Below are 17,887 nucleotides of genomic sequence, written 5' to 3' on the forward strand. Positions count from 1 at the left end.
CTCCCTCTCTTTCTCACATCACTCTCTCGCTCTCTGATTCTCTTTCCTCTCTCTTCCCTTCTTTCTCCTCACCCCGTCCTCCATATGTATATATATATATACATATTATTAACAAAACATATGCAATATTTTTTCCGTAGGATAGCAAGAGGGTTAAATTTACTATTCCCACTCCAGAGAGTGCAACAGTAGGGAGAGCGTTAGATAGCGTAGGGGTGAAAATTACTATTCCCACTCCAGAGAGCGCAACAGTAGGGATAGTGTTGGATAGCGTAGGGGTAAAAATTACTATTCCCACTCCAGTGAGTGCAACAGTAGGGAAAGCGTTGGATAGCGTAGGGGTAAAAATTACTATTCCAACTCCAGAGAGTGCAACAGTAGGGCAAGCGTTGGATAGTGAGAGGGTAAAAATTAATATTACCACTCCAGAGAGAGCAACAGTAGGGAAAGCGTTGGATAGCGTAGGGGTAAAAATAACTACTCCCACTCCAGAGAGTGCAACAGTAGGGAGAGTGTTGGATAGCGTAGGGGTAAAAATTACTATTCCCACTCCAGTGAGTGCAACAGTAGGGAAAGCGTTGGATAGCGTACGGATAAAAATTACTATTCCTACTAAAGAGAGTGCAACAGTAGGGAAAGCGTTGGATAGCGTACGGATAAAAATTACTATTCCTACTAAAGAGAGTGCAACAGTAGGGAAAGCGTTGGATAGCGTCGGAGTAAAAATTACTATTCCAACTCCAGAGAGTGCATCAGTATGGATAGCGTTGGATAGCATAGGGGTAAAAATTACTGTTCCCACTCCAGTGAGTGCAACCGTAGGGAAAGTGTTGGATAGCGTAGAGGTAAAAATTACTTTTCCCAAACCAGTGAGTGCAACAGTAGGGAAAGCGTTGGATAGCACAGAGATAAAAATAACTATTCCTACTCCAGAGAGTGCAACAGTAGGGAAAGCGTTGGATAGCGTAGGGATAAAAATTACTATTCCCACTCCAGTGAGTGCAACAGTAGAGAAAGCGTTGGATGGCGTAGTAGTAAAAATTACTATTCCAACTCCAGAGAGTGCATCAGTAGGGATAGCGTTGGATAGCGTAGGGGTAAAAATTACTATTCCCACTCCAGTGAGTGCAACAGTAGGGAAAGTGTTGAATAGCGTAGGGGTAAAAATTACTATTCCCACACCAGTGAGTGCAACAGTAGGGAAAGCGTTGGATAGCACAGGGATAAAAATAACTATTCCTACTCCAGAGAGTGCAACAGTAGGGAAAGCGTTGGATAGAGTAGGGATAAAAATTACTATTCCCCCTCCAGTGAGTGCAAAAGTAGGTAACGCGTTGGATAGCGTAGGGGTAAAAATTACTATTCCAATTCCAGAGAGTGCAACAGTAGGGAAAGCATTGGATAGCGTAGGGGTAAAAATTACTAATCCTACTCCAGAGAGTGCAACAGTAGGGAAAGCGTTGGATACCGTAGGGTTAAAAATTACTATTCCCACTCCAGTGAGTGCAATAGTAGGGAAAGTAAATATTTCATATATAAATATAAATAACATAAATATTAATACAAATTACAAAATAATTAAAATATTTTACAATTTTATAAAATATATTAATCAATCAATTAAAACTACAAATAAAAATTAACTAATAATACAAATTTCCTACTAATACTAATTATTTACCAATTACTAATATATTAATTTACAATATAAAAATAATTAAAAATTAGACACAAAAAATATTTAAATCATGTAATTACTTACAATTAAATTACTTCCCAAGCTATTCCCCTATAAACACACAACCCACTACAGACAATAATGTAATAAAAGTAGCATATTTATCAATTAATCAATTACAATAAATTACACATTATATTTTAATTGATTAGCAATTAATAATAAACTAACAATTAATTTTAAATAAATAACATTAAATAAAATAACATATTTAATTAATTATAATTAAATTACTTCCCACCCTATTCCCCTATAAACGCACAACCTGCTACAGAAAATAAATTACTAAAATTAACATATTTATAAATTAATCAATTAAAATGAATTACCAATTATATTTTAAATATTTACAAAGTAATAATTAATTCACAATTATTTCCCCCAAAATACCAATAAATAAAATAACATATTTAAATAATTATAATAAAAATACTTCCCACCCTATTTCCCTATAAACCCACAACCCGCTACAGAAAATAAATTACTAAAATTTACATATTTAGCAATTAATCAATTAAAATTAATTACCAATTATATTTTAATTAATTACCAATTAATAATTAATTGACAATTAATTTTAAATAAATACCAATAAATGAAATAACATATTTAATTAATTATAATTAAATTACTTCCCATCCTATTCCCCTATAAACCCACAACCCGCTACAGAATTATATTACACAAAAATTAAAAATTAATATTAACTTACCTCAAATTCGATAATTTTTGTTGTCTAGATTCTGTCTAGTCGATATTATGTCGATTCTTTATTTTTGATTGGATATTATGTCCATTGTATTCGATATTAACATTTTTTAGTCGATATTTTGGTAGTCTATATTCTGTCTAGTCGATATTATGTCTATTCTATATTTTCTACTCAATATTTTGTCTAGTCGATAATAAAAACTCGATATTTTGACTCTATACCCTATTCCGCTTCATCTCCTTCCCTCCCACTACCCTTCTCTCGCCCATCAGTCAGCCCACTTCCCTCCTTTACCCCTCTCTACTCGCTCTCCTCTACTCCACCATTCTCACTCCAAACTCAGCTGCCCTCCGCCCTATCAACTGAACTTTCCCCTCATTCACATCACACCCCCTCCTCAGCCCCTTTTTTCCAACTAGCCCCCTCTCTTCTACACCTTTTTAGGTCTCGACTTAAAGCATTGCTTTAGCAATGCATGCTTGCTAGGTCTCAACTTAAAGCATTGCTTTAGCAATGCTTGTTTGTCAAGATTTGTAGTAAGCGGACTCCGCCCTCCAACGCCAACTCCAACTCCACCCTCCAAATCCAAATATACCCTCCAACTCCAAACGTCACCCTCCAACTCCACCCTCCAACTTCAACTCCACCCTCCAACTCCACCTTCCAACTCCACCTCCACCTTCCACCTCCACCCTCCAACTCCACCCTCCAACTCCACCCTCCAACTCCATCCTCCAACTCCAACTCCACCCTCCAACTCCACCCTCCAACTCCACCTCCACCCTCCACCTCTACCCTCCAACTCCACCCTCCAACTCCACCCTCCTACTCCACCCTCCAACTACAACTCCACCCTCCAACTACAACTCCACCCTCCAACTCCACCCTCCAACTCCAACTCCACCCCCCAACTCCAACACCACCCTCCAAATCCAACTCCACCCTCCAACTCCACCTCCACCCTCCAACTCCACCCTCCACCCTCCAACTCCACCCTCCAACTCCACCCTCCAACTCCAACTCCACCCTCCAACTCCACCCTTCATCACTCAGGGACACCACCACATCCATCAGGGGCACCACCACATCACTCAGGGGCACCACCACATCACTAAGGGGCACCACTCAGGGGTACCACCACATTACTCGGGGGCACCACCACATCACTCGGGGGCACCACCACATCACTCAGGGTCACCACCACATCACTCAGGGACACCACCACATCACTCAGGGACATCACCACATCACTCTGGGACACCACTACATCACTCGGGGACACCACCACATCACTTGGGGACACCGCCACATCACTCTGGGACACCACCACATCAGTCGGGGACACCACCACATCACTCGGGGACACCACCACATCACTCGGGGACACCACCACATCACTCTGGGAACACCACCACATCACTCTGGGACACCACCACATCACTCTGGGAAACCACAACAGCACTGTCCTTGCTTGCTACCAACAAGCATTGCCTTTGCCAACAGGACTCGCATTAGGAAAGTGTAAGCTATTGGCTTTGTGAATAACGATGCTAGTAATTTATATATTTTCAAAGCCAGCACTTATTAAAAAAATGTGTCATTTACAATACCAATAGCTCACACTTTCCTAATGCGAGACCTATTGCATTGCAAATGCTTGTTTTACACATTGCTGATGCGGCACAAGATTAGCAAAAAGTACTGGCAAATTTGATAGGCTTGCTCTGGGGGGACGGGAGGCAAGAACGCTTGGCTTTGCCAATGCTTTTCTTTACATAGCGCTTACTGTTTGGTTGCGCTTTAAGCAACATATATCACCTCCACCCACTACCTAAACCAATGGAACTCATTTTGTCAATCTCTGCAACAGCCTGAGAGAGTGAGTCTAAACAGAATCTTCGATGACCTCATTAATTGACTGATCACCTTCGGGTCGGCGGCGGACATGCGACAGATGTAGCGCTCTAGTGCTCCGAGGGTCTCGGGTTGAGCCCCCGGAAGCACTACCCACAATGTATCACTTTCTGGCCAGGCGTGGCCAGAAAGCTTTAAATAAAGGGACGGAGGTGGCACGGCACTTCCGGTCCACACCAGCGTAGCAGTGTGTATGTGTCCATTACTTTGGTTCCGCAGGCAGCGCAGCGACCGAGGCCTAGCCAGGCCTTTGCACCCTCACACTGGCGACGAGGGTGGGATGCACCTAGATCGAACAGCACCAGACCACAACACCGCATGCCCGAGCAACAACTGCCCACACACTCCGGCCGCAGCTCTGGAGCGAGGCAAGGGCGGCAACAGAAACAAGCCCGTCACCCGCTACAACGACCCCCTTACCGGTAAGCAGCGTATGCAAGAAGCTGCGTGTGGCACCGGCAACGGCAGCGGCAAATCGGCCCACGCGCAGGAACACACCGAAGACGGCGATCCAGCAGCAGGCCCGGCAGCGCGCGCATGCGCAGAAGTGAGGCGCTGACGTCGTCAAGGAGGCCCGGCCCCAGAAGAGCGCGAAAAGTGAAAGAGAGCCTCGGTCCCACCGAACGCGGGGCCCAGCGAACACACAAGCACTCCCGCGAGGCTGCCGGCCACGCCACGACACACGCGAAGGGCAGCACCAACAAGCACAAGCAAGTGCAACCAGCAATCCAAAAGAAAGACGCCTAAGGGGAAAGCGCCAACCCACCTCCCAACACCAAAATGACCACAAACCCAGGAGGGGCGACTGGTGGAGTACAGCAAGGAGCCGGCCAGGCTCAGCCAGCAGGACCCCCAGCACAGGCGCCGCCAGTACCGTCAGTTCACTCACAGATCCAAGCATTACCTCCTTTCAGCGAACTGATAGACCCGGGCACAGCAGCACCCAGATGGGCCGTGTGGCTAGGACAGCTCAACAACTACTTCACTGCTACCAGGGAGAAGGACAACGAAGTAAAGAGATCCCTGTTGTTACACTTTGGGGGCACAGAACTATACAAGTTATTCAAACACCTACCAGACACAGGGGACGACGATGACTATGACGCAGCTGTCAACGCGCTGAACGCACATTTCGACCCCCAGCTAAACCCACACTATGAGCGGTTCAAATTCCGCCAATCCAAACAGAGGGAAGGAGAAACTATGGACGCGTTCCATGCGCGATTGAGAGACCTCATAAGCACGTGCACTGATGATGACGAAAAGAAGGAAGTGACTGCACAGCTCATTCAAGGTTGTCGCAACAAGCACCTGAGGACATTGATCCTAAGGCAACCACGCATTACACTTGAAGAAATATTGATCCTTGCCAGGTCCCACGAGCTGTCGGATGCACGTGCGACAGCAATGGAAGCAGCCCTGAACCCACGGGCAGAAGCAGGAACCGTGGTGAAGACAGAAAGGGTAGACGCAGTCCGCGGCGCCGGTCGGGGAGGCAGAGGAAGATGGCCGACCAGGACGCCACGCCGAACACCATGCGGATACTGTGGCAGAGAAGAACACAACCAAGATGGCTGCCCGGCACATGGCAAAACATGCTCAAAATGCGGAATACCCAACCATTTCGCAAGCGTGTGCAGGGGTGGCTCCCGAGGAAGAGGAGCGTCAGGAAGAAAGCCAATCACAGGAGCCGTGAGGCAGTTATCACTAGACGAGGCAACATCGTCTCGATCAAGCAGAGCACCGAGACAAGCCCAATTCGACGAATCCTCCACAGAGGATGAAGATGAATGTTACTACGTATCATTCGTAAGTGAACTAAAGAGACGGCGAAGGCCTCAACCAAAATGCCAAATACATATCGACGGATCTCCAGCGACTGGTGTCATTGACACGGGAGCCACCGTGAATGTCATGGGAATCCAACACTATAAAGCACTAAAACCAAGACCCAAGCTAGTCCCCTCAAAGGCACGAATACTAACATACGGCAGCCAAGAACCCCTCCCGCTGCGGGGGAAGATGGTAGTCCAAGTGAAAGCGGAAGACAATGAAGTAACGACGACCTTCCATGTGATAGACAAAGAAGCAGATCTACTCGTAGGCAGCAACACAGCGGAAGACCTCCGCCTCATTGCGTTTGCAAACGCCGTCAAAGCACTCCAAATGGAAGACATCCTGGAAATGTTCCCCACACTCTTTGAAGGCCTCGGTACCATCAAACGACCGCCGATCAAACTACACATCGACCCCGCCATTCAACCAGTGGCACTGAGGCACAGAAGAATACCATTCCACCTGCGCACCGCCGTAGAAAAGGAACTTAACCAACTTGAAGAACAAGGTGTGATTGAGAAAGTATCAGGGCCGACACCGTGGGTATCCCCGATGGTGATAGCCGAGAAGCCACGCCAACCAGGTAAAATCCGCATCTGCATAGATATGAGGATCCCGAACAAAGCCATTCGACGGGAACGGCACCTCACCCCAACAGTAGATGACATCCTGACAGACTTGAATGGGGCCCAATGGTTCTCTAAGTTAGACCTCAACGCAGGATATCATCAGCTCAGACTAGCGGAAGAGAGCCGCTACATTACAACATTCTCAACGCACCTGGGGCTAAGACGATACAAGCGACTAAATTTCGGCATATCATCCGCAGCCGAGATCTTTCAAAATACAATTAAAGAAATCTTATCCGGACTTGAAGGAGTGCTGAATGTCAGCGACGATATCTTAATCCATGCCAAAACGAGCGAGGAACACCACCAAAGACTGAAAGCTACCCTACAGAGACTCACACAGTATGGTGTTACATTACACAAAGACAAATGCCAGTTTTTCAGAAAAATCAATAGAATTCTTCGGATACGTATTCGATTCAGACGGAGTGAAAGTGGACCCCCGCAAATCCCACGCTATCAAGAACGCTCCAGCACCCTCAACCGCGTCCGAAGTGAGGAGTTTCTTAGGGATGGCACAGTACTGTGCAAGATTCATACCCAATCTAGCCACAATCGCAGAGCCCTTGAGAAACCTGACGAAGAAAGACAGCTCATGGAAATGGACGGAATCTGAAGACAAAGCATTTCACCGAATCAAAGAAGCACTGCTGGACAGCACAACGATGGCATACTTCAACACTGCGAGACCCACCGAGGTATTGGTAGATGCCAGCCCAGTGGGACTAGGAGCCCTCCTGTCACAAGAATCCGAACCCGGGGTGTGGGCCCCGTTGGCATTCGCAAGCAAGGCCCTGACAGCGACAGAGTCGCGATACTCGCAAATTGAGAGGGAGGCACTGGCAGTAAAATGGGCTTGCGCCCACTTTCACCTCTACATATCTGGCCACCCGTTCAGAATGGTGACGGACCACCAACCGTTAATTCCTCTATTCCGAGGCACCGCACCTCACCCACCACCAAGGATTGAACGCTGGGCAATCCAAGTTCAACAGTACCAAATGGACCTTGTGTACAGACCTGGGGCGAAAAACCCGGCAGATTTTCTGTCACGCCACCCCCTCACAGAAGGGTCACACAATGCAGACCAAGAAAGCCAGACCGAAGAGTTCATCAATATGCTATCAACGGGAGCATGCCCCTGTGCACTAACCGCCGATGTCATCACCCCCCACTATGACAGTGATGCAGTTGTCACGAGGGTGAAAGAAGCAATACACTCCGGAACGTGGGCAAACTTCCTGAAAGATACCAATGGGTGGAACGAGGCAGACAGAACACGCCTACACCAATTCTGGAAGATCCACAATGACCTCAGCTGCGCTGACAATGGGCTAGTACTGAGAGGAGCTCGCGTGGTCATCCCCAAGGCACTACAAGAAAGAGCAACCACCCTGGCACACGAAGGACACCAAGGCACCCGCAGGATGAAAGCGAGGATGCGAGAGAAGATATGGTTCCCCAACATGGAGGAGAGCGTTGAGGCCCTCGTGCGGGAGTGTCGAGCATGCCAAATTACCAGCAGCCCTGAAGTGCCAGCCCCAGTGATCACGGAAGACCATGCACCATCGCCATGGGCATGGCTAAGCTTAGACTTTGGAAGCTTCCCAGATGGGAAAGTCACAATAGTACTAATGGACAACTACACCAAGTACCCCATAGTAGAAACAGCAGCATCAACCAGCTTCGCGAACATTCGCCCTATCCTCAGCAAAGCATTCGCCTTATTCGGCATTCCGATGGTCATCAAAACAGACAATGGACCCCCATTCCAGGGGAGCGAATTCAAGGAGTTTCTGAAAAACCTAGGAATCAAACACCACCGAATCACCCCTCAATGGCCACAAGCCAATGGCGAGGTGGAACGCTTCATGAGGACAATAAACAAAGTGCTGCGAATATCATCCGCAGAAGGGAGTGACCCAGAAGAAGCACTGCAAGCCTTCTTAAGAGAATACCGTAGCACACCACACAGCACCACCATGCAGTCACCATGGGCGTTGATGCTGGTCGGACCAAGGAGAGACCTACTGCCCATGGCCGACAACTGGACTCCCACACCCTACTCGCCAGCAGACACACAAGAACGGAGAAGAAGGACCAACGAGAAGGCGAGTCACAAAAGGAGAGCCCAAACAAAGACCCTGAATCCAGGGGAGACCGTGTTGATTCGAACAAGGAGGCCAGGAGGCAAATTCAAGACACCATTCGAACCGGAACCCTGGGTCATCAAGGAAACCAGAGGAACGGCGATCACAGTCAGCCGAGATGGAGAAGAGGTGACCCGTAACATATCATGGTTCAAGCAAATACCCACACCAAAAGGACAGAGCTCAGACAATGGCATACCTGCAGCAAGAGAAGAAGAAGAGAATACAGCTACAAACAACACATGCCTGCCCCCAGATACCGCAGAACAACCATCTCTGCCATCACCAGGACCCCCTCGAGACCAGATCCCTCCGAGAGGCAAGTGGCAATACAATCTTAGATCTAATCCACGGCCCAATCACAGACTGGCTGATTTCGCATGCTGAACTGATTATTATGTTTATTTTGAAAATCCAAGTTGGGAAGGGATGTAGCGCTCTAGTGCTCCGAGGGTCTCGGGTTGAGCCCCCGGAAGCACTACCCACAATGTATCACTTTCTGGCCAGGCGTGACCAGAAAGCTTTAAATAAAGGGACGGGGGTGGCACGGCACTTCCGGTCCACACCAGCGTAGCAGTGTGTGCGTGTCCATTACTTTGGTTCCGCAGGCAGCGCAGCGACCGAGGCCTAGCCAGGCCTTTGCACCCTCACAACAACCACCCGTGATCCTCCTGGGAGGTTTAGATACTGAGCTCGGTTTTTAAGCAAGGTGGTATATTAGCGCTTTGAACAAAAACAACGTCCTCAAGAGACTGCAAAGCAGACTGTCTTACAGAACGTCAAACAACAGAAGACTGCACTGCCCAGGTTATTTTAATTAATGTGTCCTTCAATGGAATAATTTCCAGGATTTTACTAATCCTTTCTCGTAGCTGCTTTCTAATACTTACATTTCATAACTGTTTGTACGGTTTGTACTAACCCGGAAGAATCCCAAGCATGGGGGTGAATTTGCAGCGCACACTATGAGGACAGATCTCAACAACATGCAGCTAACCCACTGAGCTCTCTGACCTCGAAAGAAAATAAATGAAGACTCGGCTCCTCACAACAGACAACAAAGAGGTCCTAGCAAACAAGCATTTGCAATGCAATAGGTCTCGTTTTTAAATAGATCTCCACAGCAATGCTGCCCACATGCCGTGCTGTCCTGGCTGAAGATCTTCCGGCAGCAGGGTCGCGAGAAGAGCAGGACCGGGTCTGTTTACTCTTTATTTTTATCAAAACAGTCCTTCATGCCCGAGCTGACCCTAGCACTCTCTTCATTCATTTTTGATGGGGCTTGCAGCTGGTCTCCACCTCAGCGTAATATCCTATGATTCAGGATAAAGCTCTTCATTCTCTCATTAATCTGCAACGCAAAGAGGGTGATCAAAGAGGCTGAGGTTTAAAGGGGGAATATGTTGTGTGATGCTACATATTTACACTGCGCTCAACGCAACATACACTCCAAAAACCACTCAGTGCCACATAATTACACGCCACATAATTACTCTATCTATCTATCTATCTATCTATCTATCTATCTATCTATCTATCTATCTATCTATCTATCTATCTATCTATCTATCTATCTATCTATCTATCTATCTATCTATCTATCTATCTATCTATTTATCTATCTATCTATCTATCTCCCTCACTCTATCTATCTATCGCCCTCACTCTATCGCCCTCACAATATCTATTGCACTCACTCTATCTAACACCCTCTATCTATCTATCGCCCTCACTCTATCTATCTATCTATCTATCTATCTATCTATCTATCTATCTATCTATCTATCTATCTATCTATCTATCTATCTATCTATCTATCTATCTATCACCCTCACTCTATCTATCGCCCTCACTCTATCTATCTGTCTATCTATCTATCGCCCACACTCTATCTTTCGCACTCACTCTATCTATCGCCATCACTCTATCTATCTATCTATCTATCTATCTATCTATCTATCTATCTATCTATCTATCTATCTATCTATCTATCTATCTATCTATCTATCTATCTATCTATCTATCTATCTATCTATCTATCTATGTATTGCTCTCACTCTATCGCTCTCACTCTATCTATTGCCCTCACTCTATCACCCTCACTCTATCTATCTATCTATCTATCTATCTATCTATCTATCTATCTATCTATCTATCTATCTATCTATCTATCTATCTATCTATCTATCTATCTATCTATCTATCTATCTATCTAGCTATCTATTTTTCTATCTATCTATCTATCTATTGCCCTCTATCTATCTATCGCCCTCTATCTATCTATTGCACTCACTCTATCGCCCTCACTCTATCTATTGCCCTCACTCTATCTATCGCCCTCACTCCATCTATCTATCACCCTCACTCTATCTAACGCCCTCTATCTATCTATCGCCCTCAATCTATCTATCTATCTATCTATCTATCTATCTATCTATCTATCTATCTATCTATCTATCTATCTATCTATCTATCTATCTATCTATCTATTGCTCGTCCTCACTCTATCTATCTGTCTATCTATCGTCCTCACTCAATCTATCGCCCTCACTCTATCTATCTATCTATCTATCTATCTATCTATCTATCTATCTATCTATCTATCTATCTATCTATCTATCTATTGCTCGTCCTCACTCTATCTATCTGTCTATCTATCGTCCTCACTCAATCTATCGCCCTCACTCTATCTATCTATCTATCTATCTATCTATCTATCTATCTATCTATCTATCTATCTATCTATCTATCTATCTATCTATTGCCCTCACTCTATCTATCTATCGCCCTCACTCTATCGCCCTCACTCTATCTATCACCCTCATTCTATCTAACACCCTCTATCTATCTATCGCCTTCACTCTATCTATCTATCTATCTATCTATCTATCTATCTATCTATCTATCTATCTATCTATCTATCTATCTATCTATCTATCTATCTATCTATCTATCTATCTATCTATCTATCTATCTATCTATCTATCTATCTATCTATCTATCTATCTATCTATCTATCTATCGATCGCCCTCACTCTATCTATCGTCCTCTATTTATCTATCTATCTATCTATCTATCTATCTATCTATCTATCTATCTATCTATCTATCTATCTATCTATCTATCTATCTATTGCCCTCACTCTATCTATCTATCGCCCTCTATCTATCTATTGCACACACTCTATCGCCCTCACTCTATCTATTACCCTCACTCTATCTATCGCCCTCACTCTATCTATCTATCACCCTCACTCTATCTAATGCCCTCTATCTATCTATTGCCCTCACTCTATCTATCTATCTATCTATCTATCTATCTATCTATCTATCTATCTATCTATCTATCTATCTATCTATCTATCTATCTATCTATCTATCTATCTATCGATCTATCGCCCTCACTCTGTCTATCTATCGCACTCACTCTATCTATCTCCATCACTCTATCATCACTCTATCTATCTATCTATCTATCTATCTATCTATCTATCTATCTATCTATCTATCTATCTATCTATCTATCTATCTATCTATCTATCTATCGCCCTCACTCTGTCTATCTATCGCACTCACTCAATCTATCTCCATCACTCTATCATCACTCTATCTATCTATCTATCTATCTATCTATCTATCTATCTATCTATCTATCTATCTATCTATCTATCTATTGATCGTCCTCACTCTATCTATCTGTCTATCTATCGTCTTCACTCTATCTATTGCCCTCACTCTATCTATCTATCCATCTATCTATCTATCTATCTATCTATCTATCTATCTATCTATCTATCTATCTATCTATCTATCTATCTATCTATCTACCTATCTATCTCTCACCCTCACTCTATCTAACGCCCTCTATCTGTCGCCCTCACTCACTCTATCTATCTATCTATCTATCTATCTATCTATCTATCTATCTATCTATCTATCTATCTATCTATCTATCTATCTATCTATCTATCTATCTATCTATCTATCTATCTATCTATCTATCTATCTATCTATCTATCTATCTATCTATCTATCTCTCTATCTATCTCTCTATCTATCTCTCTATCTATCTCTCTATCTATCTATCTATCTATCTATCTATCTATCTATCTCCCTCACTCTATCTATCGCCCTCACTCTATCTTTCTGTCTATCTTTCTATCGCCCTCACTCTATCTATCTATCGCCCTCACTCTATCTATCGCCCTCACTCTATCTATACCCTCACTCTATCAATCTATCTATCTATTGCCCCTCACTCTATCAATCTATATATCTATCGCCCTCACTCTATCTATCGACTTCACTCTATCTATTGCCCTCACTCTATCGCCCTCACTCTATCTATCTATTACCCTCACTCTATCTATTGCCCTCTAGCTATCTATCATCCTCACTCTATCTATCTATCTATCGCCCTCACTCTATCTATCGCCCTCACTCTATCTATTTGTCTATCTATCTATCGCCCTCACTCTGTCTATCTATTGCACTCACTCTATCGCCATCACTCTATCTATCTATCTATCTATCTATTGCACTCACTCTATCGCCATCACTCTATCTATCTATCTATCTATGTATCTATCTATCTATCTATCTATCTATCTATCTATCTATCTATCTATCTATCTATCTATCTATCTATCTATCTATCTATCTATCTATCTATCGATCTATCTATCTATCTATCTATCTATCTATCTATCTATCTGTCTATCTATCTAATACCCGCACTCTATCTATCTGTCTATCTATCGCCCTCACTCTATCTATCGCCCTCACTCTATCTATCGCCCTCACTCTATCTATCGCCCTCACTCTATCGATCTATTGCCCTCCCTCTATCTATCGCCCTCCCTCTATCTATCTATCGCCCTCACTCTATCTATCTTTTGCACTCACTCTATCTATCTATCTATCGCATCACCACAGCATCACTCAACACCACCACAACATCACTCAGGGGCACCACAACATTACTATGCGCTACTACAGCATCACTGAAGGCCACAGGATCACTCGTCGCCACCACAACATCACTCAGCGCCACCACAGCATCAATCTGTGCAACCATACAACAACTGGTTCAAATATGTTCTATGAATGTTTCAAGCTTTATTACAAATGTCACAAAAAGATGTTATTATTTCACTTCTGTTCTTGGATTTTTGTCACAATAAAATACACTTAACATAATCTTCACAAAAGTTATTTACAAAAGTTTAAGCTATTGCCATTATAAATTACAATAAGTTTTATTTAAGGGTTAATTATTTTAAAAAATTCAAAGCCATTGTTATTTGTAATATCAATACATCTAAGTCACGTCAATACAACACATACTGCATTACAAATGCTATAGGTGTCACATTTGCGAAAGTTATAAGTATTGGCATTGTAAATGACAAAGCCATCAATTTCGCTATTTTCAAAACCAACACATAAATAAACAAGCATTGGAAATGCAATAGGTCTCGCATTAGGAAAGTTTGAGCTATTGGTATTGTAAATGACACTTTTTTTATTTATGTGTTGGTTTTGAAAGTAGCAAAATTAATAGCTTTGTCAGTTACAATGTCAATAGTTTTAACTTTTGCAAATGTGACACCTATAGCATTTGTAATGCAATGTGTGTTGTATTTACGTGACTTAGATGTCTTGATATTACAAATACCAATGGCTTTTAATTTTGTAAATAATTAATACTTAAATAAAAGTAATTGTAATTTATAATGGCCATAGCTTAAACGTTTGTAAATAACTTTTGTGAAGATTATGTTCAGTGTATTTTATTGTGACAAAAATCCAAGAACATTGCATTTGCACCTACACACACACACAGAACCACACACATATAGATGTGGTGGTGGTGGTGGATGTGGTGGTGGTGATGGTGGATGTGCTGGTGATGGTGGTGGATGTGGGGGTGGATGTGGTGGTGGATGTGGTGGTGGATGTGGTGGTGGATGTGGTGGTGATGTGGTGGTGATGTGGTGGATGTGGTGGTGGTGGATGTGGTGAAAGTGGTGGTGGATGCGGTGGTGGATGTGGTGAAAGTGGTGGTGGATGCGGTGGTGGATGTGGTGGTGGAAGTGATGGTGGTGGATGCGGTGGTGGATGAGGTGGCGGATGAGGTGGTGGATGTGCTGGTGGATGTGGTGGTGGTGGATGCGGTGTTGGATGTGGTGGTGGTGGATGTGGTGGTGGTGGATGTGGTGGTGGATGTGGTGATGGTGGATGTAGTGGTGGTGGTGGATGTGGTGGTGGTGGTGGATGTGGTGGTGGATGTGGCGGTGGATTTCATGGTGGATATGGAGGTGATGGTGGATGTGGTGGTGGATGTGGTGGTGGATGTGGTGGTGGTGGATGTGATGGTGGATGTGATGGTGGATGTGGTTGTGATGGTGGATGCGGTGGTGGTGGTGGAAGTGATGGTGGTGGGTGTGGTGGATGTAGTGGTGGTGGATGCGGTGGTGGATGAGGTGGTGGATGAGGTGGTGGTAGATGTGGTGGTGGATGTGGTGGTGGTGGATGCGGTGGTGGATGTGGTGGTGGTGGTGGATGTGGTGGTGGTGGATGCGGTGGAAGTGGTGGATGTGGTAGTGGATGTGGTGGTGGATGCGGTGGATGTGGTGGTGGTGGATGTGATGGTGGATGTGGTTGTGATGGTGGATGCGGTGGTGGTGGTGGAAGTGATGGTGGTGGGTGTGGTGGATGTAGTGGTGGTGGATGCGGTGGTGGATGCGGTGGTGGATGAGGTGGTGTATGAGGTGGTGGTGGATGTGGTGGTGGATGTGGCGGTGGTGGATTTGGTGGTGGTGGTGGATGTGGTGGTGGTGGATGCGGTGGAAGTGGTGGATGTGGTGGTGGATGTGGTGGTGGATGCGGTGGATGTGGTGGTGGTGGTGGATGTGATGGTGGATGTGGTGGTGGATGTGGTGGTGGTGGTGGTGGATGTGGCGGTGGATGTGGCGGTGGATTTCATGGTGGATATGGAGGTGATGGTGGATGTGGTGGTGGATGTGGTGGTGGTGGTGGATGTGATGGTGGATGTGATGGTGGATGTGGTTGTGATGGTGGATGCGGTGGTGGTGGTGGAAGTGATGGTGGTGGGTGTGGTGGATGTAGTGGTGGTGGATGCGGTGGTGGATGAGGTGGTGGATGAGGTGGTGGTGGATGTGGTGGTGGATGTGGTGGTGGTGGTGGTGGATGCGGTGGTGGATGTGGTGGTGGTGGTGGATGTGGTGGTGGTGGATGCAGTGGAAGTGGTGGATGTGGTGGTGGATGCGGTGGATGTGGTGGTGGTGGATGTGATGGTGAATGTGATGGTGGATGTGGTGGTGATGGTGGATGTGGTGGTGGATGTGGTGGTGGATGTGGTGGATGCGGTGGTGGTGGTTGTAGTGGATGTGGTGGTGGATGCAGTGGTGGTGGGTGTGGTGGTGGTGGTGCATGCGGTGGTGGTCGATGCGGTGGTGGTGGATGTGGTGGTGGATGTGGTGGTGGTGGATGTGGTGGTGGATGTGGCGGTGGATGTCATGGTGGATGTGGAGGTGATGGTGGATGTGATGGTGGATGTGGTGGTGGTGGGGGTGGTGGATGTGATGGTGGATGTGGTGGTGATGTGGTGAAAGTGGTGGTGGATGTGGTGGTGGTGGATGCGGTGGTGGATGAGGTGGTGGATGAGGTGGTGGATGTGGTGGTGGATGTGGTGGTGGATGTGGTGGTGGTGGATGTGGTGGTGGTGGATGCGGTGGTGGTGGATGTGGTGGTGGTGGATGTGAAGGTGGTGGATGTGGAGGAAGTGGTGGATGTGGTGGTGGATGTGGTGGTGGTGGTGGTGGATGCGGTGGATGTGGTGGTGGGTGTGGTGGTGGTGGATGTGGTGGTGGTGGGTGTGGTGGTGGTGGATGTGGTGGTGGATGTGGCGGTGGTGGATGTGGTGGTGGTGGATGTGGTGGTGGATGCGGTGGTGGATGTGGCGGTGGATGTTATGGTGGATGTGGATGTGATGGTGGATGTGGTGGTGGTGGATGCGGTGGTGAAGTGGTGGTGGATGTGGTGGTGGATGTGGTGGTGGATGTGGTGGTGATGGTGGATGTGTTGGTGATTGTCGTGGTGATGGTTGATGTGGTGGTGGATGTGGTGGTGGTGGATGCGGTGGTGAAGTGGTGGTGGATGTGGTGGTGGATGTGGTGGTGGATGTGGTGGTGATGGTGGATGTGTTGGTGATTGTCGTGGTGATGGTTGATGTGGTGGTGGATATGATGGTTGATGTGGTGGTGGATGTGGTGGTGGATGTGGTGGATGTGGTGGTGGTGGATGCGGTGGATGTGGTGGATGCGGTGGTGGTGGTGGATGCGGTGGTGGTTGTAGTGGATGTGGTGGTGGGTGTGGTGGTGGATGCGGTGGTGGTGGATGGGGCGGTGGTGGATGTGGTGGTGGTGGATGTGGTGGTGGATGCAGTGGTGGATGTGGCGGTGGATGTGATGGTGGATATGGTGGTGGTGGATGCGGTGGTGAAGTGGTGGTGGATGTGGTGGTGGTGGATGTGGTGGTGGATGTGGTGGTGGATGTGGTGGTGATGGTGGATGTGGTGGTGATTGTGGTGGTGATGGTTGATGTGGTGGTGGATATGGTGGTGGATGCGGTGGATGTGGTGGTGGTGGATGCGGTGGTGGTGGTGGATGCGGTGGTGGTGGTGGATGCGGTGGTGGTTGTAGTGGATGCGGTATTGGGTGTGGTGGTGGATGCGGTGGTGGTGGATGTGGTGGTGGTGGATGCGGTGGTGGATGCGGTGGTGGATGAGGTGGTGGATGAGGTGGTGGATGTGGTGGTGGTGGATGTGGTGGTGGTGGATGTGGTGGTGGTGGTGGATGTGGTGGTGGTGGATGTGGTGGTGGTG

This window comes from Lissotriton vulgaris, chromosome 12 (genome assembly GCF_964263255.1).
Source record: "Lissotriton vulgaris chromosome 12, aLisVul1.2, whole genome shotgun sequence".
NCBI classification, from domain to species: domain Eukaryota; kingdom Metazoa; phylum Chordata; class Amphibia; order Caudata; family Salamandridae; genus Lissotriton; species Lissotriton vulgaris.